The sequence below is a fragment of the Pan troglodytes genome, chromosome 14, assembly GCF_028858775.2.
Source record: "Pan troglodytes isolate AG18354 chromosome 14, NHGRI_mPanTro3-v2.0_pri, whole genome shotgun sequence".
Taxonomy (NCBI): Eukaryota; Metazoa; Chordata; class Mammalia; order Primates; family Hominidae; genus Pan; species Pan troglodytes.
In genome coordinates this window covers 100,149,977-100,163,849 of record NC_072412.2, presented here as the reverse complement: position 1 = coordinate 100,163,849, position 13,873 = coordinate 100,149,977, and the positions used below count along the sequence as shown (strand labels likewise).

The 13,873-nt window shown below is 42.4% G+C and overlaps 1 protein-coding gene across 15 annotated transcripts in view; it reads left to right on the top strand.

The window, feature by feature from the left end:
- Window positions 1–13,873, top strand: part of DCT (dopachrome tautomerase) — a 156,374-nt gene that overhangs the window by 13,095 nt on the left and 129,406 nt on the right. For 5 of the 15 annotated variants that reach the window (XM_063792620.1, XM_063792612.1, XM_063792611.1 and 2 more), the window contains exon 2: window positions 6,617–8,387. The exons of the other annotated variants lie outside the window; for them this stretch is intronic. The gene's annotated coding sequence lies outside the window, so the exon portion shown is untranslated. The remainder of the gene's footprint in view (window positions 1–6,616; window positions 8,388–13,873) is intronic. 15 annotated transcript variants of the gene reach the window in all.

Below are 13,873 nucleotides of genomic sequence, written 5' to 3'. Positions count from 1 at the left end.
AAGTGTGAAATAGAACTTTGACCCGTGCTCGAAATTACTTTCTGAGATTTTTTTTGTTTGTTTTCACGTGTGGGTGGACGTGGGTACTCAGGGGCATCAGCTTCCCAGCTACCTGTGGGAGCCCACCCCAAGGCCAAACTGGGTGTCCTAGAAAGAAAATGGAGGCCCAGGCGCCTGATGTTATCTTGTATGGCTGGTGGGAACTGAGCCAGGACCCAAGGGGAGAAGTTGCAGGGATGTAGATCTAAATTTTAAAAATAAGAAATATCTATCTATTTGTGTCGTTGGAAAATAGAATAGTCAGTTTAGTGAGGTGGCGGGTTGCTGGACAGCAGATGAAGGACCATTGTGAGATGTATGCTTAGGTCTTGCTTGTTTTCTGGTTCTGCTGTTTTGAGGGGGAAGGGAAACTCATATTTATGAACTACGGTGTGTTCTCTCTTATTCATTCATTCTCTAATTGGACATTAATTCCTAACCTCCCACTACGAGCCAGCATTATTTGCTCTTCATAACAACCTTATGAAGTACATATTATTATCCCCATTTTATACGTAACAGCCTTTCCAGGGTTGCAAGAATTAAGCATAAGCTATGTCTGTTAGACAGCTAACATTGCTACCTCCTAAATGTTACTGTAAGTGAAAAGCTGTTGAGATGTGTAGTTAAGACAGGTGTGCATAAACATACAGGTACTTGTATGAGAGAAATAAAAGTTTTTGTCTGGCTCACCAGAAAAGGCTCTATGGAGCAGTGGGTCCTCACCCAGAGAAGATATATATATATATATATATATATATTTTTTTTTTTTTTTTTTTTTTTTTTTTTGAGACGGAGTTTCACTCTGACGCCCAGGCTGGAGTGCAGTGGTGTCCCAGGTTCAAGGGAGTGTCCTGCCTCAGCCTCCCGAGTTGCTGGGATTACAGGCACCCGCCACCACGCCCGGCTAATTTCTGCATTTTTTGTAGAGATGGGTTTTTGCTATGTTGGCCAGGCTGGTCTTGAACTTCTGACCTCAAGTAATCCACCCGCCTTGGCCTCCCAAAGTGCTGGGATTACAGGCATGAGCTAGTGTGCCCAGCCAAGATTTCTTAGGTATGGAAAGATTTAACAGGAGTGCCACCAGCTATCACATTTCTAAAGAGTAGGGAAAGGATGCAGGTTCTGGGGTGATAGTGACTTTCATTTCAGACAACCTGAGGTCTGAGCACTCTGCCCAAGGTAATGTTAGCGATGGTGAATCTATGCGGGTCTGCAGCAACCTCAATTCTTGCCTCCTCAGAAGAAAGAATTCGACTGAAGGGCATAAGGCAGAGTGAGAGATGAACACAAGTTTTACAGTGGGAGTGAAAGTTTTTAAAAAGTTTAGAGCAGGGTCAGGCACGGTGGCTCATGCCTGTAATCCCAGCACTTTGGCAGGCTGAGGTGGGCGGATCACTTGAGGTCAGAAGTTTGAGACCAGCCTGGCCAACATGGTGAAACCCCATCTCTACTAAAAATACAAAAATGAGCTGGGCGTGGTGGTACAAGCCTGTAATCCCAGCTACTCGGGAGGCTGAGGCAGGAGAATCCATTGAACACGGGAGGTGGAAGTTGCAGTGAGCTGAGATTATGCCACTGCGCTCCAGCCTGGGCAACAGAGTGAGACTGTCTCTTAAAAAAAAAAAAAGTTTAGAAGCAGGAATGAAAGGAAGTAAAGTACACTTGGAAGAGGGCTAAGCGGGCAATTTGAGAGATCAAGAGCCCTGTTTGACCTCTGACTTAGGGTTTTATACACTGGCATTTCTGGGGTCTTGCATCCCTTCTTCCCTATTCTTCCCTTGGGGTGGGCTGTCGCATGCACAGTGGCCTGCTAATGCTTGGGAGGGAAGCATGCACAGTGTGTTTACTGGCGTTGTACCCATGCTCACTTGAGGCATTCTTCCTTTACCAGCTGAATGTTCCTAGAAGGTCATGTACCAGTTAAATGCTGCCATTTTGCCTCTTAGTGCGCATGCTTCAGCTTACTCGCCCAACTCCTAAGATCTTATCAGGAAACTGATGATGACCAGTTTCAGGTTTTTTCTGTTTGGAGCCTGCCTTTCCCTAGGGCTGGCTGCGACCAATTACCGTTTTAGGGAAACAGTGTAACAACCACTTGCCCACCACCTGTTGGTCTCCTGACATTCCTTGGTGGGGAGGGGGGCTCTCCTGCTGTGCTCATGCCTGACTAGCTCCCTACTGTAACAGTAAGACCAGCTACTGGCTATTGGTGTGGGTGGGGGAAGGATGGAGGCGCACACCTGGTTAGTACCAAAGATAAACCAGACACTAGGTAACGTGGTAAGGACAGATGGTAATCATAATGTACTATTGCAATAGGGAAGAGGGTCCAGCGTGAACTGAACTTTGATTTGTACAGAGGTGACTGGGCATTTTAAGGGACAATGAGGGATTAACGGAGAGGAACCAGTGGGGCTTCAGCAGAGTCAGGAAGGTGAAAACTGACAAAGGATTGACGCATGTAAATGCTGATTAGGCAGCTGTGTCTGCTAGCTGGCAATGATCAAAGTCTGGATTCTGTCCTTCCGGAGACTGGGAGACACTGGCCCTATCCTTCCTGATGATTACATTGTAAAGGAATGGTTTTTTACGTCCTTGATTGCCTTTGTAGGAGATACACAGCCATCTCAAAGGCACAGAGGAAGGAGTCACAATTGTAAGCCCTTTTTAGTAAGTACTCTAAGAAAATGCCAGAAGCCTTTCATCAGATGGTGCATAGAATTCTTTTGTCAGTCTTGGGCTTTCTCAAGCAGGCACTCTGAGGGGGTTGAGGCCTGGTCTAGAAGGGGGCTCAGAGAGGCCTGGCTAGCATTTGGTCAAGGAGAAAATCTGTGTCATTAGAAGTGTGAGGAGGGGAGGGTGAAGGGGAAGAGTTAGGCCAGGCCTCCACCTGTTGGTTGAGAAGGCTTTTCAGGTCTTGTGACAGGGAGGAGTGATCGGGAAGCAGGTGGGCAGCATTAAAAAAATACACACACCGCTTATATGTATGAAATGAAGGAAGACCACCATGTGAGAAAGCAAAGTCTGTTTATTCAGAGCTTGCTATAGCGAGGGAGTCAGCCACCATCACTGGCATTTGGGAGAGACTCAAAGGCAGGCAGGGGAATGGGAGAGCTTTACAGCAGACACAAGGGACAGCTTCAGGTGTGCCCTGATTGGAGGCTGTTGGTCTGGGAAGCTGGAGTTAGCTAACTGGGAGCCGGCAGCCATGTGATTATTTAAGGAGCCTTTTGTGGCTGGCCTAAAGTTGGAAATGAGGACAAAAACTAGGAAAGCTGTCAGTTATTAATCAATTCCTAGTCATTTGGAATTAATTATTACAAAAGTTATTGTTTAGCTTCTCAGATTGTTATTTCCCAGACTTCTTGCAAGTCTGGCTTTAGCAGACGGGCTTGCTGGACTGTTTATTGTAGATAAGGGGTTGGTTTCCTGGGCAGGTTATGGTCACAGTTCTGTTTTTATATATGGTCTGACCATGGCCCATTTGGATCTTTGGTTTTATAATATATATTTTACCTGAAGAGGTAACATCTAAAAATGTAATCTGATCATTTTTATCATCATCTTCTGAAGCGTGATGTGCTCTAATAGATGTCAAACACTGTCACTTCCCGGGAGTGAAGGCTGAGAAAGACTGAACATCAGGTGTCTCCTGGGAACCCCACTGATGCCATGATCACACTTTATAACTTAGGAGGCTATGAAGGGTGAAGGGTGGGAGAATAGGGTCACCGCTTACTTTAGAGACGAAATGCTTTCAGTGGGAAAGAACACCATCATCATTAAACATTTTGTTGTTGTTGTTGTTGTTTTGAGACTGAGTCTCGCTCTGTCGCCCAGGCTGGAGTGCGGTGGCGCTATCTCGGCTCACTGCAAGCTCCGCCTCCTGGGTTCATGCTATTCTCCTGCCTCAGCCTCCCAAGTAGCTGGGACTACAGGCGCCCGCCACCGTGCCCGGCTAATTTTTTGTATTTTTAGTAGAGACGGGGTTTCACCGCGTTAGCCAGGATGGTCTCGATCTCCTGACCTCGTGATCCGCCCGCCTCGGCCTCCCAAAGTGCTGGGATTACAGGCATCATTAAACATTTAAAGCATTAATGCTCAACCCAGCTATTTTGTCAGCAGAAAGGTTGTGAATGTCTCCTCTTGCTTTAGGCAATTTATCGGGGTGGGAGCAGAAACGCGTCTTTTCTCAAATTTCCTTCAAAAGCTTTTTAGAAAGAAACCTGGGACATCTGCCCTGTCTGGGAAATTTCTAAGATGACACACAAACGTATTGCGAGCAAATGTTTGTTTCTTAATTGTTTTAGATACTATATTCATTTTAGGTCAGAACTGTGATGTAGTGAAGCTGCTATAATTGTTATACATAATAAAACCAGATGAGTATTTAGTAATTCATTAAGGCCTTTTGTGTCATCAATGTGTACATATATTAATGCTCATTTCATTAGTCTTGGATCATAATTCTCCTCTTTTAAATGGATGGTGGTTTATAGTTTACTTTTGTTATACTATTTGTCATATCTCAGATTTATTTGATGTTGAGTCCTTGGCCAGAAATAAAACTTCTGTGTGGATTTACTACAGATTCCAGGAATATACAGTTCCTGTACAATCATCCTTCATATATAGTGTCACAGTGGATTACTTTGTTTAACTTCCTTTTCTAATGGATCATCTTGGAGGATCGTCTGCAGTCCCTGCTTAGGCGAGGGCCCACAGACAGCCCTGCGAATAAAGCTGGACAGGCTGAGCAAGGGAACAGCTCTTCATCTCAGACGCCAAATGCACACTTTAGCTCTGTAAATTCCAGTGTTCCTATAATGAGTTGTCTTAAAGCAGGGAGCACAAATATTTTGCTATTCACTACCTAAATATTTCCTATGATGCATCTTGAGCAAACCTGCTTTCCCCACATATTTCACTGACTCCCTAGTCCAAAGTATCAAAAATAATGAAAAATGATAGTCACCATTTATGGAGTGTTCTCTATGTGCCGGGCATTCTGATAAGCACTTTTCATACAAAATCCCATTAAACTTGTCAATAATCCTTTGAGATAGGACACATAGTTGAATACAAATAAATAGAAAAAAAAATACATGCTACTAGGAATGCTGTTGTGAAAAATTAGCATAATTCTGAGATGTACTAAAATGAAACATGAGCTCTAAGTATAAAGTATTAGTTCTTCTTTCATACATTGCGTTAATGAGATCCATAAAGAGCATTTTTTTTTTTTTTTTTTTTTTTTTTGAGACAGAGTCTTGCTCTGTCGCCCAGGCTGGAGTACAGTGGCGTGATCTCGGCTCACTGCAACCTCTGCCTCCTGGGTTCAACCAATTCTCCTGCCTCAGTCTCCTGAGTAGCCAAGATCACAGGTACCCACTACCATGCCCAGCTAATTTTTGTATTTTTAGTAGTGATGGGGTTTCACCATGTTGGTCAGGCTGGTCTCAAACTCCTGACCTCAGGCGATCCACCTGCCTTGGCCTCTCAAAGTGCTGGGATTACAGGTGTGAGCCACCGCACCTGGCCATTTTGTTCAGTTTTGATTAACTCAACTTGAAAGGGTTAACAAAGAGTAACAACATGATTAGGAAGGGGAGATTCATTTTAAAAATGGATATGAAGTAAATTTGCCAAGAGGAAAGAAGCTAAGGGTAATTTGATTACTATTTTTTCAGTAGTATATAATTTCTAGGAAGATATCACAAGAAGGAATGGGCTTAGATAAAGGCAGGAGAGATTTCTATTAGAGAAAGACAGGAACTGTTCGGTCAGGGTGATAAGATTGTTTGACCTAGTTGTGTTACAGGAAAGTATCCATCCAAGATTGGGTGAGCTAGACAACTGCTGTCCAATAGCCGTGTCTGTGTTCAAATAGGACTGCTAGCCAACTTTTGGCACTTTTGAAAAATCTTCCGAGTTGTGGTTTCTTTGTGCTTGCTGCTGCTGATGGTTCGGGAAGGAATGGTGTGGATTGGCATGAGGTGTGCGCAGGGGTAGAGACAAAAAGGGTGGTGGCCTCACTGGATGAATTCTATTACCTCGTTATCTCTTAACACTAAGTGACTAGAAGCAAAACTAGCATCTGTCCCTGCGGCTGTGATGAGTTAGTGTGCACATCATAATCATGTGCCCCAGTCAGGCAAAAACAGAAAGCACTTGGCATCCTGAGATAAACCAAAAGAAACCATCCAACAGGATAACCCTGTCCGGTTAGAGGCCCCATAATAAATGAAGCCATGAGACTTTCCTGAAAGTTACTTATTCTATGTCAAAGAATTTTTTCCATGACCAGTTCAAAGCTAATGTATGAAAACGTCCTTTGTAAATAAGCTACTGTGACAAAATTGCTGTTTTCCCACTGTGAACAGAGAAACTGTGTCCTTGGCAACATTGGTACTCTTGTGTGTGAACATGGGTGTGTTTTGGTTTTTTGGGTTTATTTCAGGGTTTCCTGTTCGTTTTTGTTTTGTGTTTAAGCTAGACTTTTGAAAGCCTGGACACCCTTGTTTAACTTTCATGCAAGTAAATTACTTTTTGTTTTCCTAAATGCTTTTCACAGAGCTGGTCCCAGAACAAAACATCTGCTTAAAGATAGACTCAGTGTTAGAAAAGTAAAAATCGGAGACCTTCGATTGAGCCCCAGGCAAATGGAAAGGTGGGGAATTGAACGCATGAAGCAGGAGGCAGTATGTGATGAGAATTAAGAAAAGAAAATTGCCATTCCATCCTCAGTGGCCTTGTGTGAAGGGAATGGGCATTTAAAGATGGAACGGGCCAGGTGCGGTGGCCCTGTAATCCCTTACACCTGTAATCCCAGCACTTTGGGAGGCCGAGGCGGGCGGATCACTTGAGGTCAGGACTTTGAGACCAGCTTGGCCAACATGGTGAAACCTTGACTCAACTAAAAAAATACAAAAATTAGCTGGTCATGGTGGTGTGCACCTGTAGTCCCAGCTACTTGGGAGGCTGAAGTGGGAGAATTGCTTGAATCCAGGAGGTGGAGGCTACAATGAGCCAATATTGCACCACTGCACTCCAGCCTGGGCAACAGAGTGAGACCCTGTCTCAAAAAAAGAGATGGAATGCCTGAGAATTCTTGGTAAGGGTGGAGACATGTTAATGTTTGAAGTGCTTGTATAGTAACACAGACTTTTAAATGATGTGCCCTGGTAAAGGGGAAGCATATATGCTGCTAGTCTGTTTCATGTCAGTTTCATGATTACCTGGAGGGAAATTTGATAGGCAAATGGACTCCATAAAATTACCTAGAAAATGGGTATTGAGGTACTATATAAATTTACCTGTATGAAGGCAAATGATGGGACTGATGTTTTCCTAAAATCCATGGTCCTGCCTCTGGAGTCCCTTCCAGCTGCAATGACCCATGTGTAGCCAGCACAGAGCCCCTTCCCTCCATGTTTGTGTGGTTCTCTTTGAATTAAAAACATTTTTTATGGACACATAATAGTCAGACGTATTTATGGGGTACATGTGATGTTTTGATACAAGCATACAAAGTGTAATGATCAAATTAGGGTAGTTGGGATATCCATCACCTCAAACATGTATCATTTCTTTTTGTTGGGAACGTTCCAAATCCACTCCTCGAATTACTTCAAAATATATTAGGTTGGTGCAGAAGTAATTGCAGTTTTTAAAGTTGCAAAAACCACAGTTACTTTTGCACCAACCTATACAATAAATTATTGTTAACTATAGTCACTTTATTATGCTACCAACACTAGATCTTTTTTTTTTTCTTTTTTTTTGAGACAGGGTTTTGCTCCTGTCACCCAGGCTGGAGTGCAATGGCATGATCTCAGCTCACTGCAACCTCTGCCTCTTGGGTTCAAGTGATTCTCCTGCCTCAGTCTCCCGAGTAACTGGGATTACAAGTGCCCACTACCACGTCCAGCTAATTTTTGTATTTTTAGTAGAGATGTGGTTTCAGCATGTTGGCCAGGCTGGTCTTGAACTCCTGACTTCAGGTGATCCACCTGCCGCGGCCTCCCAAAGTGCTGAAATTACAGGCGTGAGCCACTGTGTCCAGCCTGAACACTAGATCTTATTCCTACTATCTAACTGTATTTTTGTGCCCATTAGACAACACCTCTTTATCTTCACCTCCCCGCTACTCTTCTGAGCCTTTGGAAACCATCAGTCTACTCTCTATCTCCATAACATCAATTTTTTAGCTCCCACATATGAGTGCAAACATGGGTTGCTTGTCTTTCTGTGCCTGTGATATTTCACTTAACATAATGTCCTGCAGTTCCACCCACATTGTTGCAAATGACAGGATCTCATCCTTTTTTATGGCTGAATAGTGTGTAAGTACCACATTTTCTTTATCCATTCATCTGTTGATGGACACTTAGATTGAGTCTGTATTTTAGCTATTGTGAATAATGCTGCAATAAGCATGGGAGTGCAGACATTTATTGGATATACTGATTTCCGTTCTTTTGGATATTTACCTAGTAGTGGGATTGCGGGATCATATGATATTCTATTTTTTTTTGTTTTTTGAGGACCCTTCATAGTGTCCTCCACAATGGTTGTACTAATTTATGTTCCCACCAACAGTGTACGAGGGTTCCCCTTTCTCCACATCCTCACCAGCATCTGTCTTTTCGATAAAAGACATTTTAACTGGGGTGAGATAATATCTCATTGGGTTTTGATTTGCATTTCTTGGATGATTAGTGATGTTGAGCATTTTTTCATGTACCTGTTGGCCATGCGTTTGTCTTCTTTTGAGAAATGTCTATTCACATCTTTTGCCCATTTTAAAATCAGATTATGTGCTTTTTTGCTATTGAGTTTTTTGAGTTCCTTACATGTTTAGTTCTCTTTGATCTCCCATAGTCTTTCTCATCTTTACAAAGCATCTGTAATTATTGATTCTACTTTTCAGGTGGTGTCTTAAATGGCCCAAGGAATATGTTTTTCTAACACTTGGACAATGTGACCAAAGGTTTATTCTCTTTCTGCAACCCTTAGTGCCCAGAGCAGAGCATCTATTCCACGATTTGTCCTTTCTTTCTTCCTTCTCATCCTATCTTCTTTTTCAATCTCTTTCTTCCACCTCAGAGAATCTATTCTCACATTTAAGAGTTGGAAATTTGAAACAATGTTTTACATTAAACACATTTTTTTCTTTAGAATTGATAATTGAGCTACATGATGGGAAATTCAATCAGAAAAGGAAGTACACAATGAAAAAGAGTCTTTCCTTTAGCTCTAAGTTCCCCTCTGCAGAGGCAACCTTTGTTACTGGCTTTTAGTGTATTTGTTCGTAAGTAATTGTTGTATGTCTATGTACACATTTCTATATATATATCACATTTAAAACAAACAGTATCATTATTATGCACACCATTGTAAAGCTTTTATCTAAAGATGCACATTACTTCTCCTTTGAATGCTGACAACACCATACTTTTCCTTTCTCCCTTTGTTTTTTTCTCACCGATTCTAAACCTGAGCTGAGCTTTTAAACCATATTTTTGTATTCAGAGGCAGTCTCACCCAATAGCAATCATGTTTATGTTCCCTAATTGATTCAAATTCTAAAGATAATGTTGGAAAGGAATTTAATATTAAATCCATAAGTTATATCTCTATTTGAATGGTCTGATCTCTTATCCCAGGAACAATTATTTTACAAACAATAATTTTGTCATTTGTAAAATAAATAAAACCATAAAAATTTGGTTTTATTTCTTTTACAAAAGGAAGAGCTGATTTGTTGCGCAGGTTTAGCTTTGAGTATGCAGGAATGAAATCCAGGTGTACAGTAACACAGAAGAAACATTCCTCTTTTAAGCATTTTCTAATAATAGGTTGGTAAATTGCTCATAGAGAAATGCACTCAGATGCCTGTTTATTTCATATCTTATTCCTTTAGCGTCACTTTAATTCCTACTTACCTTTCAAGTTCTCTCAGGTTTTTCCTCTTCATGAAAAGTTTTCCATAGTTTAAGCTAATATCCAGCTCTTCCCACTCTGACCATCCTGAGAGCTTGCCGTCTGCTATGCTCTGGGCATGTGATCCTGTCCCAACTTTCATTCTCTGTGTTGAATGTGTGCTTTCTTCCTCATAGCAAAATTCTACTGCCCCTCAAAAGGTGGGTTTGATTTCAGGAAGAATTTTCATGTTCTAGTAACAAAGCAGGGGACTAAGAATTTTGTGAAAGGTCATAAGAAGTCTATTGGAGTTCTTTGGAAATGCAGATGTTAATGTGTCGCCTGTTGGTGGTCGGGACTGAAAGATGTCGTGTGACCTGGAATAGCTGGAGGGTGTGGGCTGATAACCCCTAGAAGCTAGAGTAGTGCTGGGCTCTTAGAACAAAAGGAAAAGGGTAAGGACAACAGGGAGAGCCAAACCGCACAGATAGAAACAGACAAATCCTAAGAGTGAGGGAGGAGAAGCAGCTGAGTAGCTTAGACAGTTGATCTAACATGTTAGGATGGGGAAGCTTCTGAAAATGATCTTCATCCCAGGTAAAGAGAGAAACTGCAACAAGAGAGTCTGAATGCAACTTCATTCTTTTTCAATCTGAGGTCTCAGTTGTATTTGTGATGGGCAGTGGACAGCCCATAACCTGAACGAACCTGGCTGAAAAATTCAAGTTCAGGGCTCATCACAATGGTCTATGGTTTATACCCTTGAATTCTTACATTGTAGCAAAGATGGATAATGCACCAAGTCCATCTGCTTTTCTCACTACAATAGATGAAGAAGAGGGGGAAATGTGGTATAAAAGGAGGCAGGGGAGAAGGCTAATACCAAGGTATTGGGGCTATGTGTATACATATGGCTTGGCGGGGAGGGGTGGTAGGAAGCACAGCCCCTGGAGGCAGGCTGCCTGGGCCAGAGCTCCAGGCTCACCCCCTGCCTGTGTAATATCCAGAAGTTCCGTAACTCTTCTTTGTTTCAGTTTCCCTGTCTGTAAAATGGAGAAAATTAAAAATCCTTATTTTATAGGGCTAGTGTGAGAATTAAATAAGATAATCCATGAAGAGTGCTTGGCATGTAGTCAGGCAGGTCCTGCAGGCTCAGTAAGCACTCTCTACAAGCTCCACCCTTCTTTCAGGAGTCACTTTCAGCAACATCTCATCTTGGCTGCCCGAGAAAACTTAGCTGTTCCTTCCATCCTGTACTCCCTATACCTTATCCACACAATAACCTGGATATTATCTTCTGGTTGTGTATTTTATTGGTCTGATTTTCTGACTGGCTGCTATTATCTCCTTAAGGTCAGGATTCACATGACTAGCAGAAAACTCGTAGTAGGTGCTCAATGCGTTTTTGTTGAATGAATAAGAGTACTTCTCTTTTTTCATCCTGCCAATGGTGGCTCACCACTGCATCATAATCCTTGGCTGTACTTGTTTAATTATATTTCCTAACATGAGAATCAACTCTTCTGAGCCTACACTGACGTTCTTATTCCTTTTCCACATCTTATGTCACCTAGCCCAGTGCCAGAAACATTTTAGGTTCTCAAGAATTGCTTGTTTACATCTATTGACTTAACAGTAAGCAACTATTTCAGGACTAAAAAGGTATGGTTAATTTAAGGTTATGGATGATTTTCAATGTTTTCGTTTTTGTTTTTTTTCTCACTTGCATAATTTGTAGAAAGCTATAAAAAAGGCTCTATATCTTCTTCAACATGGCAGCACAGGAGAGCAGGAAGCTGTAAGTCTTTGTTAGTACTTCAAAAAGATCATGGGATTGTCTTAATCTAACAGAGACAGAGACAAGTTTAGGCAGTTTAGGAACGGCCATCTGCCAGGACACTAACTTGGGTTAATTTAGGTTGTAATCCCATGAACCAGGATCATAGTCACACATTTCATGGTTGACATTCAAAAAATATCTTAGCAACAACAGCATTCTCCCCATCTTTCAAGTTACTAGATGTTCTGACTGCTATTTTTAAATGGAAGGTTTGAAGAACTTTCTAGAGAAATGGGATTTGGAAAACCTTTCAGATGTAACTGAGATTGAGAACTAAAGATTTTGTGTTCAGAGAAATATAAAGAAACTAACAGTCTGGCACAAATAGATACATGTCCTAATAATGGAAACATTTTACTTGATCCACCAATTACCAATTCAATTATTCTTACAGGGTTACCAGGTGTGTTAGCTTGTTTTGCATTGCTATAAAGGAACACCTGACACTGGGAAATTTATAAAGAAAATAGATTTATTTGGTTCATGGTTCTGCAGGCTGGGCAAACATGGCACCCACACCTGCTCAGCTTCTGGTGAAGTGTCAGGAAGCTTTTTTGTTTTTGTTTTTGAGGTGGAGTCTCTCTCTGTTGCCCAGGTTGGAGTGCAGTGGCGCAATCTTGGCTCACTGCAACCTCTGCCTCCTGGGTTCAAGCAATTCTCCTGCCTCAGTCTTCAGAGTAGCTGGGATTACAAGCTCCCACCACTACACCTCCGCTAATTTTTGTATTTTTAATAGAGAAGGGGTTTCACCATGTTGGCCAGGCTGGTCTCGAACTCCTGACCTCAGGTGATCCACCCATCTCGGCCTCCCAAAGTGCTGGGATTACAAGCGTGAGCCACCGCGCCCAGCCAGGAAGCTTTTATTCATGGCAGAGGGTGACAGAGAGGCAGATGTGTCACATAGCGGGAGAGGGAGCAAGAGAGAGGAGGTACCAGACCCTTTTTAACAACCAGCTCTCATGTGAAAACTCATAGACTGAATATTAAATCATGACCATGGGGAGGGCACCAACCCATTCATGAGGGATCCACCCCAAGACCCAAACACCTCCCACCAGGCCCCACCTCCAACACTGGGGATCACATTTAAACATGAGATTTGGAGGGAACAAACATCCAAACTACATCACTAGGTTACACTGGGTTGGTCTTTAGCAGGCATGTTTGGGAGGTCCCCTTTGAAGAGCAGCTTCTTGGAGGCATCACAGGCCCTGGCTGCTCCCAGAACATTACTCTGTCCAATGTCAATGTTAAATCATCAGGTCCAGGCCTTTTGGTACATGGCATCCTTGAGGGTTGGATCTATCAACCCTGGTCCTAAACTGTATCGACCATTGGCTCCTGGTTGCAGCCACATTTCTGAACACAACCTTTTGTCTCCTGGACCTTAAATAAAGGGCTAAATTTTTCTAAATCTGGAAAGATTTTGTCATTTACTGGCTTCTGAGCTAGTTCTTGAGATCATTTGGAAGCACTAGCAAACTTTTCTGTGGTGTTAGGGGTTAGGCTATTTCCTGTGAACACCTCTTTAAGATGCTGATGAGTAGCTAGATTGACTTTAGTTAACCATAGAGCCTCTATGGGTGGCAGGAGACATTCTTCCTCGAAGAGGGCAACCTAGGAGGGGCTACACCATTTACAAGCACCAATATATTAATAGTGTTTTTTTTGTGATTCCCTGTGCCCTACCAATCTGAGGGTATAGGCGAAATCACAGTACTGGCCATAGCTCAGAATATTCTGGCTTTGCTCCAACTATTTATTGAGGACCTCTGCAATTAGAAAGATGCCCATTTGCACCTGCCCAGGAATGTTGCATGTATTTTCACAAATAAATGTCAGACTGCTAGCATCACAATTGGACCTCTGGTCCACTAGCTTCCCCCATTTCTTGCTTGGCCTCATGGGTTCTGCCATAGTTCCAGGCACTGCCTACATTAATGCTTACAGGGGTGCTGAGTGTTGTGCTCTGCATATCTGCATAGGAGAGCTGCTGGTAGCTCTTGAAGCATCCTTATCTGACAGATTTATATGAAAACTATCCTTCAGTTTCTGGCAGAGCCTCAT